We start from the raw sequence: 11838 nt of genomic DNA on the forward strand, positions 1-11838 counted from the left end.
GTAGCTTAGTTTATTGCCTGTGATTAGGATTGATTATAGTATAAAGAGCCAAGATGACACAAAACCACTTAAAAATCTGCTATAATAATCTAGGATCAGATGACAAAGGCCTGAACTGAGGTTTTGACAATAGAAATTAGAGGAAAAACTATTAACAGATTGTGAAGGAAGAGTCCATTAGATTTGATGTCCACAAAAACATGCAGGGACATTGACTAGCTGAAGAATTCATTGAAAATCAATCAAGTATTTTTTCTGATATCTTTCCTGATACCATATTGGACTTACACTGAAATATTTCCTATGATTTTTTTCTGTGTGTGTGTATTAGTTTCTCAACTAGAAAGTAAACTCCTCACAGATGGAATTATTTAAGTTTCATTGACTTCTCCCATAGAATCAAATGTTATACATATAAAATTATTTAATTAAATTACAATGTACTCCATTAACTACTATCAAACTGAATCAAAAGAGAAAAAAAACTGATGATCTCAATTGTTGACAAGGGTGCAGATCAACTGAAACTTTCATATATAGCTGGGGAGAATGCAAGATGGTACAGCCACTTTGAAAAAGTTTGGCAGTTTCTTATAAAGTTAAATATACACTAGCAGCAGTTCAACTGCTAGATATTTACTTACAAGAAATTAAGACATATATCCATACAAAACTCTGTAGTTAAATGTTTATAGAAGTTTTACTCATAATCATCAAAAACTAGAAACAACACAAATAATCTATCAATTCCTGGGTAAATTATGATACATCCATACAATCCAACCACTCATCTGTTTGTTGTACTGGTATGCCTTGCATGTTGCTGTGAGGTTGGAAGCTATGTCACTGGAATTTCAAATATCTGCAGGGTCACCCATGGTGGACAGTTTTCATAAGAGCCTCCAGACCAAGACAGACTTGAAAGAATGACGAGGCCATCTACTTCTGAAAAAGTTGGCCACTGAAAACTTCATGAATAGCAATGAAACACTGTCTGATATATTGGGAAACTTCATGAATAACAGCAAAACACTGCCTGAAATAGTGCTGGAAGATGAGCCCCTCATGGTGGAAGTCACTCAAAATACCAGTGGGGAAGAGTGGCCTCCTCGAAGTAGAGTCAACTTTAATGATGTGAATGTAGTAAAGCTTCTGAGACTTCATTTGCTGGTGGGGCATGACTCAAAATGGGAAGAAATAGCTGCAAATGTTCACTGATAATTAGAACGTGGTATGTAGGAAGTATGAATCTAGGAAAATTGGAAATTGTCAAAGATGAGATGAAATGTATAAAGATCAATATCCTAGGCATTAGTGAACTGAAATGGACTTGTATCGGCCATTTTGAATTAGACAATCATATGGTCTACTATACCAAGAATGACAAATTGAAGAGGCATCACATTCATCACCAAAAAGAACATTTCAAGATCTATTCTAAGTACATTGCTGTCAGTGGTAGGATAATATCCATATGCCTACAAGGAAGACCACAAATTTATGGACCAACCCCTTCAGAGATGATAAAATTAAAGATTTTTACCAACTTCTACAGTCTGAAACTGACCAAACATGCAATTAAGATGTATTGATAATTACTGGGAATTGGAATGCAAAAGTTGGAAATAAAGAAGAAGTTGGAATATGTGGCCTTGGTAACAGAAATAATGCTGGAGATTGCATAATAGAATTTTGCAAGACCAACAACTTATTCATTGCAAATACTTTTTTTCAGCAGCATAAGTGACAACTATGCACATGGACCTGACCAGATTCAAATCAACTACATGTGTGAAAAGAGGCAATGGAGAAGCTCAATATTATTAGTCAAAACAAAGCCAGGAGCTGACTGAAGGACAGACAATCAACTGCTCATATTCAAGTTCAAATTGAAGCTGAAGAAAATTAAAACAAGTCCTCAAGAGCCAGAACACAACCTTGATTACCTCCACCTGAATTTAGAGACCATCTAAAGAATGGATATGATGCATTGAACACTAATGACTGAAGACCAGATAAGTTGTGGGATGACATCAAGAACATCATACATGAAGAAAGCAAAAGGTCATTAAAAAGACAGGAAAGGAAGAAAAGACCAAAATGGATGTCAGAAGAGACTCTGAAACTTGCTCTTGAGTGGAGAGTAACTAAAGTAAATAGAAAAAATGACAAAATAAAAGAGCTGAACAGAAAATTTCAAAGAGCAGCTTGAGAAGATAAAGTAGTATAATGAAATGTGCAAAGACCTGGAATTAGAAAACCAAAAGGGCAAAACATACTCAGCATTTCTTAAGCCGAAAGAACTTAAGAAAACTTTAAATCCTCGAATTACAATATTGAAGGATTCTATGGGCAAAATATTCAACAGTGCAGGAAGTATCAAAAGAAGATGTAAGGACTACACAGAATCATTGTACCAAAAAGAATTGATCAACATTCAACCATTTCAGGAAGTAGCATATGATCAAGAACTAAAAGTTTTGAAGGAAGAAGTCTAAGCTGCACTGAAAGTATTGGCAAAAATAAGGCTCCAGGAATTGATGAAATACCCATTGAGATGTTTCAACAAACAGATGCAGTGCTGGAGGCCCTTACTCTTTTATGCCAAGAAATTTGGAAGACAGCTACATGGCCAACCAACTGGAAGAGATCCATATTTGAGTTCATTCCAAAGAATATCATTAATATCACACAGAAGTAAAACTTCACAGAAGGTAATTCAGAAATGGTTGCAGCAGTATGTTGACAAGGAACATCTAGAAATGCAAGATGGATTCAGAAGAGGACATGGAATGAGGGATGTCATTGCTGACGTCAGATGGATCTTGGCTGAAAGCAAAGAATACCAGAAAGATGTTTACCTGTATTTTTTTTTTCTTTTGACTATGCAAAGACAGTCCACTGTGCAGATCATAACAGATTATGGATAACATTGTGAAGAATGGGAATTCCAGAACACTTAACTGTGTTCATAAGGAACCTGTGTGTGGACAAAGAGGCTGTCATTAGAAAAGAACAAGGGGATACTAAATGGTTAAAATTGCAAAGGATGTATGTCAAGGTTGCATCCTTTCACCATACTTATTCAATCTGTATGCTAAGTAAATAATCTGAGAAGGTGACTATATGATAAATGAAGCATCAAGATTGGAGGAAGATTCATTCATTAACAACTTGTGATATGCAGATGACACAGCCTTGGTTGCTGAAAGTGAAGAAGACTTGAAGCACTTACTGATGGAGATCAAAAGCTACAGTAATAGATTATGGATTATATCTCAACCCAAAGAAAACAGAAATCCTCACAAGTGAACCAATAAGCAACATCACAATAAATGGAGAAAAGATTGAAGTTGTCAAAGATTTCATAATACTTGGTTCCACAATCAACACCAATGGAAGCAGTAGTCAAGACATCAGAAGACAACGTATTGCACTGGTCAAATCTGCCGCAAAAGACTTGTCTGAAGTGCTGGAGAGCAAAGATCTCTCTCTGAAGACTAAGGTGCACCTAACCCAAGCCATAGTACTTTTAATCACTTATATGCATGTGAAATCAATGAATAAGGAAGACCAAAGAAAAGTTGATGCCTTTGAATTGTGGTGTTGGCAAAGAATGCTGAAAATACCATGGACTACCAGGAGAATAAACACATCTATCCTGGAAGAAATGCAGCCAGAATGCTCCTTAGAAACGAGAATGGCCAGACTTCATCTCATCTGCTTTGGTCATGTTGTCAGAAGAGACCAGTCCCTGGAGAGGGATATCACATTTGGTAAAGTAGAGGGTCAGTGAAAAAAGGGAAAACCCTCAAAGAGATGGATTGACACAGCAGCTGCAGTGACGGGCTCAACATAGCAAGGATTGTGAAGCTGGTGCAGGACCAGGCAGTGTCTTGTTCTGTGGTACTAGGATCACTATGAGTCAAAGCCAACTCCACAGCACCTAACAACAACAACATCCATACAATGGACTTAAAAATAAAATAGAGGCAACTACTGATACATAAGCAATGTGAATGAATCTCAGAAGCATTATATTAAGTGAAAGAAGCCAGACTCAAAAAGCTACATACTCCTTGTGAGACCTCGAAGACTATGGCCTCTAGGTACCCTTCAGGTCTGGGATTGAACTCACTGCCATGGCTTCCAGCCAAACAATAGGCAAGCATATAGGGTGAACATTTACATCAGGTAGATACACTCGTTAGAACAATCAATTATGGGAGAAGAGAAGGGCAGTATTTGCACAGGAAGATAGCTCAGGAGGCAGGAATGCATAGGAAGGGACACAGGGAAGAGGTAACTACAGGGAGGAAGTGGGAAGAGAGCTGTTACATTGTGGGGAATTGCAGTCAATGTCATTAAACAAAATGTGTATGAATGGCTGTATGGAAAATGAATTTGCTTTGTAAACCTTCACCCAAATCACAATAAAGGTGTTTTCTTTTTAAAAAAAAAAAAAAGCTACATACTGTATGACTCCATTTACATGACATTCTGGAAATGGCTGAACTATAGAGACAAAGAACCCAAGTCTGAGTATGGGAGAATGGCAATAGGGAATTTTTCAGGACAATGGAAATATTCCACATCTTGACTGTGGTGATGTTTACCAACCGGTATCCATTTATCAAAGTTCAAGAAACAGAACCCCTAAAAAGTGTAATATTTAATCTCTGTAAAATATACCTTGATAAACCTACTTTAAGAAAAAATAAAACAAAAATCACAATATACCAACAAGCACGGTGTAACAGCTTCATCATATGTCTAGTGAAATAGGCCTCCATTCAGATCATTACGGCTTTTTAAGGGTAGGGGCAAAAGGCAATATGTGATATTCTCCTCAACCTCTCACCTCCCACCCTTCCATCTCTGTAAGAAATATATATATACATACATATTAAATTAAGTAAAAGAATTTATATTTATACAGAGATACCTGATAAAACAACAATGATAATGGTTGTACTACAGAGGGAAAGAAGGAAAAATATTTCAAAAGACCACATTTGGGGTGATTTTAAAGTCTGAAAGAAAGGAAGGGAGGGCTACCAAGTTCAGACAGGATATTTCTACAAATGTGCACAATTGCTTCCATTCTGTTTTTAGCACCAACTAGTGGTATCCCTGTGAGCTCTGGTAGCATAGTGCCTAAGACACTTGCCTGCTAACCAGAAGGCTGGCAGTTCAAACCCACCAGCCGCTCCTCAGAAGGAAGAAAGGGCAATCTACTTCCGTAGTGATACTGCCTTGGAAACCCAAGGAGGGGTCGCTATGAGTCGGGTCCCACTCAACGGCACATAACAACAACAAGTGGTGTCCCTGGATCCTCCACTTTAGGGAGTACATGTAGAAACAGCTGCTTCAATCATGACAGTTTAGAACCACTCCAAACACAGGAACCTGGTTGATTTTATCCCTATTTTCCTTGTCCTAGAAAGGTCTCTGCTGGTAGACATACCCAGGTATCTATGATAAAAAACAAAAAGCCAGCTGCCAGTTGAGTTGATTCCAACTCATGTGACCCCATGTGTGTCAGATTAGAAGGCTGTTCCGTAGAGTTTTCAATGGCTGATTTTTCAGACACAGAGCACCAGGTCTTTCTTCTGATGCACCTCTGGGTGCACTGAAACCTCCAACCTCTCTGTTAGCAGCTGATGGCATTAACCATTTGCACCACCCAGGCCTGTGGTAGCATATCCACATTCATTCTCCTGGTATAAAATGCACTGTTAGATAGATAGAGACAACTACTGATTTGGGGGAAGAGAAGAGCAATATACCAATAAATAAATAAATAAAAACTTCACTGCCATTGAGTCAGATCTGACTCATAGAGACCCCTCCTTGGGTTTCCGAGGTGGTATCTTTACAGAAGTAGATTGTCCAGTCTTCCTTGCGAAGAGTGGCTGTGGGTTTGAACCACCTGCCTTCTGGTTAGCAGTCAAATGCCTTAGGCACTACACCACCAGAGCTCCCCCCAAAATGCACATGCAACTGGTAATTTCCTACTTATTTTTCACCTAATTTGAATGTAACTTCAGTATCAACAGAGGGAGTGGGCCATTTTTAAGATCAGACCATCTCTAACCTTGGAGAACAGGAGGAGGATTTAACTCATTCTCTTCTTGCAATTTCTTATACAAGCACACAAAACTTCCCCACACTCCCAAGTGACACAGATCAGGAAAGCATGTCAAATGAGAAGTTGGTGTCATGATGGAGCAGGAAGGAACAGTAACTATAGTACTAGTATTGATAAAAGAATTAATCTGAGAGGACATTAGAAATTAAAGGCAAAAGAACCCTATTTTAGCATGATGGCATCAGATACGTTCAGAAATATTCAGGCATTTCTCTTTTACTATATTGGTTGTCTTTCTTGTGTTTGACATTTAAATTCTAGGTAGGGGTGTAAATTTTTTAAAAAATGGTTAGACACTACTCCCTTTAAGAATAGAGAAATTTGAATTTAAAATTAATAGTATTTCCAATATGTTAAAAGTTAACTACATCCCATGTTCAATATTTTTTTAAATAACGATTGTATATAGCAGTCCATTCTGAAGTATAATAAATGATGTCTTCTAAATCCTAATAATGTCTAGCATTACTTATGACCTTTTCTATAGCAATAGCCAATAAAAAAGATCATATTTTCAGTATATACATATCATTTTGAAGACCCTAACATTCAGAAATGAGTTAATTTATTTAATTTATAGGAATATGGAAACCATTCTAGTAATAACATTTTATAATTCTACTCTTGTCAATATCTGATACTCTAAATTTTCTTTTTAAGCACCTCCATTTTCCACTGTCACATCTGAATTACCTTTATTATTGTATTTTGCCTATTTCAATGTCTACATCTTCTTTTCTTTTACAAATGGATTCACCAGTTGAAGTCAAAATGAGCTCAGAAATTCTTAAGATTTAAAACACACTTTAGTTACCATATATCATACCATTTAAAAAATGAGATGTAATTGTCTCTCTGATAAGAATTATGTTTATATTTATTTTATTTATTTATTTGACTTCTTAAAATTATTTTTATCAGTAATAAAAATGGAAATATACTAACAGTGGATGTCATTCTTATTTTATGATTTATAAATTTTAAGAAATTTGAATGCTACTGGTAAACTGTATTCCTATCATTACCAGTGCTCATTTTACTTTAGGTAAAATGAGTTCCCCACTGATATAAAGATGTACATGTAACAGAACCTTTTACATGAACACACATACACACACATATATATACATATATATCATTTGAATTTACGTACAGGACAGAGCTGAAGTAGCACCTAGAGCACCTAGCATGTGGTTAGGAAATAAATGTTTAAGTGTATTTTATTTTATAAAAACTAATGAATCTTTAGTGTAAATTTATTTATCTCTGTGATAGTTGGAGCTGTGTGTGAACTTGACTGGACCATAATTCAGTGTGGTTTAAAGCAATTGTGATATGGGTTGTTCCAATTATGAGATCGGATACATATGTTTTGAGCAGTCAATCCGTTGAAAGGGAGTTTCCCTAGGGGTGTGGCCTGCTTCCAGTGTATTTATGGGCTAACCAGAAGATTGGAGGTTCAAACCCACCCAGCCACTCCTCAGAAGGAAGGTTGGGCAATCTACTTCCATAGTGATACTGCTTGGGAAACCCAAGGAGAAGAGCTCTGGTAGCATAGTGGCTAAGGCACCTGACTGCTAACCAGAAGGCTGGTGGTTCAAACCCACCAGCCACTCCTTGGAAGGAAGGTTGGGGAATCCTACTTCCATAGTGATACTGCCTCGGAAACTGAAGGAGGGGTCGCTATGAGTCAGGGCTGACTTGACAGGACATAACAACAACAACAACAACAACAAGTCAGGAAGATCAGGATATGGAGCCTGTAAATTCTATTGAATCCCTCCCATCTGAACAGATTACTGTAAAACCATTATCCCCTCCACCTCAGTTTGATGGAATTAGCCAAACTGGTCCTGCTGGGTCATTGCCTGAGGCAGAGGCCATGGAAGACATTCCTGAATGCTCTCAGGAACTGCTTCAACCACCCATTGTTGCTGCTAGACCTACAACTAAAGTTAAGTCCAAGTGAGCCCCAAAAGGTGAAATACAAAGTATGACTGAGGAGGTGGTATGCTACACCCGAAAAGACCTACTTGATTTTGCTACCATGTACAGACAGAAACCTGGAGAATATGTATGGGAATGGCTACTGAGGGTGTGGGATAATGATGCAAGGAATGTAAGATTGAATCAGTCTGAGTTTATTGATTTAGGCCCACTAAGTATGGATTCTTGGAGAATGAGGGACTGAACTTGATCGCTGCCCAGCTAGAGTAAAGGAGTCATTGGGATCATCATAGGTGGTAGTGTCAGACAAGGAGCTACTCTCAAGTCTCTTGGTATTGAGTGAATCCACTTCAGAAAGTCGTCCATCAATGAACAGTTTGTGGATACCAGGCAGTCTAGAGAAATGCTATCGACACACAGCAGCCCTTACAAAACTCTACAGAGGCGGCCACAGGGAGGATGAAGCATGCCCACCATGCCAGTTCTTACTCGCAATGCCTACAGTAGCAGCCACTTGGAACCTGAATCTTCCTTCATCTCAGCACTGCCGCCATCGGAGTGGAAGCCTTGAGTCCCAGTCCCACCTGCTCTCTGAGATGGACGGTGATAAGCCATTTTTCTCCCTCTCCAAATCCCAAAGAAGCAGCAGCACTGAAATCTTCGATGACGGGTCTTCCTACACCAGCCAGTCAAGCACGAAATATTACTGCATGACGCCAGTTGCCGGCCCGTATTACACTACTCAGACTCTGGACACTCGGTCCAGGGGTCGGAGGAGGTCAAAGAACCAGAATGTTCCTACTTCCAATTCCGGAAGCATGCCCAACCTAGCACAGAAGGATAGCCTGAGGAATGGCGTCTACGCAGAGTCAGGAACAACCCTCTTCCAGTTACTATATTGCAGGATATACACCATATGCAGAGTGTGATCTCTATTACAGTGGTGGCTGTGTCTATGAAAGTGACACTGAAGGACAGTACAGTGTCAATCCTTCCTACTGGTCCTCAGCCCACTATGGATATGACCACCAAAGGGACTACAGTAGATCCTTTCATGAAGACGAGATGGACCGGGTGCCCCATAACCCATATGCAACTCTCTGGCTGCCAAGGAAGGTGGCTGCTAAATCAGAGCACATCACCAAAAATATCCACAAGGCCTTAGTCGCAGAGCACCTGCATGGCTGGTACCAGCGGGCTTCTGGGCAAAAGGATCAGGGCCACAGCCCACAGACTAGCTTTGACTCAGACAGGGGATCACAGAGATGCCTGGGGTTTGCTGGGCTACAAGTACCTTGTTCACCAAGCAGTTGGGCATCATCCTACTCTTCAGTGTCTTCTACAAATGCTTCTGGGAACTGGAGAACCCAGATAACCGTTGGGCTGTCTGACTATGAGACTCCAGCACATTCTCCTTACACCAGCGGCTACAGCAATATGTACAATCTTTTGCCCTCTCCAAGCAGACACAGAGACCAGTCAACTGGACAGTGCAAATGGAAACCGGCTGACGGACGGCCTGGAGAGTAGTAAGCAGAGGCTCTTTTGGCATGAAGATTCAAAGCCTGGAACATTAGTCTGAATTGCAGTTTGACCTCTTGACCAAGCACTGCGTTCTGACACTAGTGTGCCTTGCAAAACGTGTTCATCTTCCCAGAAGGCTGTTGCAATCAAAGGTTGAAGACTTAATTGCCCTGGAAGTGAGTCCCACATGAATAGGAACCCCCTAAAGATGATTTAGGAGCTCTGGTAGCATAGTGCCTAAGGCACTTGACTGCTCACCAGAAGGCTGGCGGTTCAAACCCACCAGCCACTCCTTGGAAGGAAGGTTGGGCAATCCTATTTCCGTAGTGATACTGCCTCAGAAACCCAAGGAGGGGTCGCTATGAGTCGGGGCCGACTCGATGGCAAACAACAACAACAAGTATGGATTCTTCATTCAATGTCTCAGCTCAAGAGGTTAGGAAAGGATCTAATAGTTTATTTGGTTGACTTACTGAGGCATGGATTATGCAGTGGCCTACCTTAAGTCAAGTTGAAGTACCAGACCTTCCTTGGTATAATGTAGAAGAAGGTATTCAGAGGCTGAGGGAAATTGGCCTGTTAGAATGGATTTATCAGATTAGACCCCTGGAGCCAGAAATGGAGAGTCCAGAAGACACGCCTTTCACCAGTACTATGAGGAATAAATTTGTGAAGGGAACTCCAGCATCCTTGAAGACTGCTGTGATTGCTATTTTATGTAAACCTGATTTGACAGTGGGAACAGCCCTAATTGAACTAAGACATTTAACTACGATGGGGCTGATTAGACTCTGAGGTAGTAGGGGCCAAGTGGCAGCAGTTAATTGACAAAGGCAAGGTGGGCATGGTTACCATAATAGACAGCAGAGTCAGAACAGTAATCAGAATAGTTTGACTTGTGTGAAATTATAGCATTGGCTATTTGCGCATGGTGTTCCTAGTAGTAAAATATATGGCAAGCCTACTAAATATTTACTTGATCTGTAAGACAGAAGAATTCTAGGTCACATGAACAGCACCCTAGATGGAATCACCAGAATGCAGAGTCATGGCCTCTCAATCAATTCCCAGACTTGAGTCAGTTTACAGACCCACAACCCCTTGAATGAAGGGGAGGCTGGGTCCCTTTGAGAAAGGACCCTACTTCATTACCAAAAATTTGTAATGTCAATCTTTCTCCCAGCCTTCCCCAAAGGGATCCAAGGCCTTTTACGAGAGTGACTGTTCATTGGGGAAAAGGAAATTATCAGACTTTTCAGGGATTACTGGACACTGGCTCTGAACTGATACTAATTCCAGGAGACCCAAAGTGTCATTGTGGCCCACCAGTCAGAATGGGGGCATATGGAGGTCAAGTTATTGATGGAGTCTTAGCTAAGGTGCATCTCACAGTGGGTCCACTGGGTCCCTGAACCCATGCTGTAGTGATTTCCCCAGTTCCAGAATGCATAATTGGAATAGATACACTAAGCAATTGGCAGAATTCTCACATTGGGTCCTTGACATGTGGAGTAAGGGTTATTATGGTGGAAAAGCCAAGTGGAAGCCATTAGGACTGCCTTTACCTACAAAAATAGTATAAATCAAAAGCAATACCACATCTCTGGAGAGGTTGCAGAGATTACTGCCACCATCAAGGACTTGAAGGATGCAGGGGTGGTGATTCCCACCATATCCCCATTTAATTCATCTATTTGGCCTGTGCAAAAAACAGATGGATCTTGGAGAATGACAGTAGATTATCATAAACTTAATAAGGTGGTGACTCTGATTGCAGCTGCTGTTCCTGATGTTATTTCACTGCTTGAGCAAATTAGTACATCTCCTGGTACTTGGTATGCAGCTATTGATCTGGCCAATGCCTTTTTCTCAATACCAATTTCAAAGGACCATCAGAAGCAGTTTGCCTTCAGCTAGCAAGGCCAACAGTATACTTTTGCAGTGCTTCCTCAGAGGTATATTAACTCCCCAGCACTATGTCATAATTTAGTCCGTAGGGATCTTGATCACCTTTCCCTTCCACAAGACATCACACTGGTCCATTATATTGATGACATTATGCTGATTGGCCCTAGTAAGGAAGAAGTATCGATGATTCTAGACTTATTGGTGAGACATATGTGTGCTGTTGTTGTTGTTATGTGCCGTCGAGTCAAACCCGACTCATAGCGACCCCTCCTTGGGTTTCCGAGGCAGTATCACTACAGAAGTAGGAT

At 40.1% G+C, this 11838-nt stretch overlaps 1 pseudogene; it reads left to right on the forward strand.

The window, feature by feature from the left end:
- Positions 1-4578: 4578 nt before the first annotated feature.
- LOC103212323 lies at positions 4579-9680 on the forward strand (annotated as a pseudogene).
- Positions 9681-11838: the final 2158 nt, after the last annotated feature.

This window comes from Orycteropus afer, unplaced genomic scaffold (assembly GCF_000298275.1).
Source record: "Orycteropus afer afer isolate SDZICR_OR568_19922 unplaced genomic scaffold, OryAfe1.0 scaffold00015, whole genome shotgun sequence".
In the NCBI taxonomy this organism is placed as follows: Eukaryota; Metazoa; Chordata; class Mammalia; order Tubulidentata; family Orycteropodidae; genus Orycteropus; species Orycteropus afer.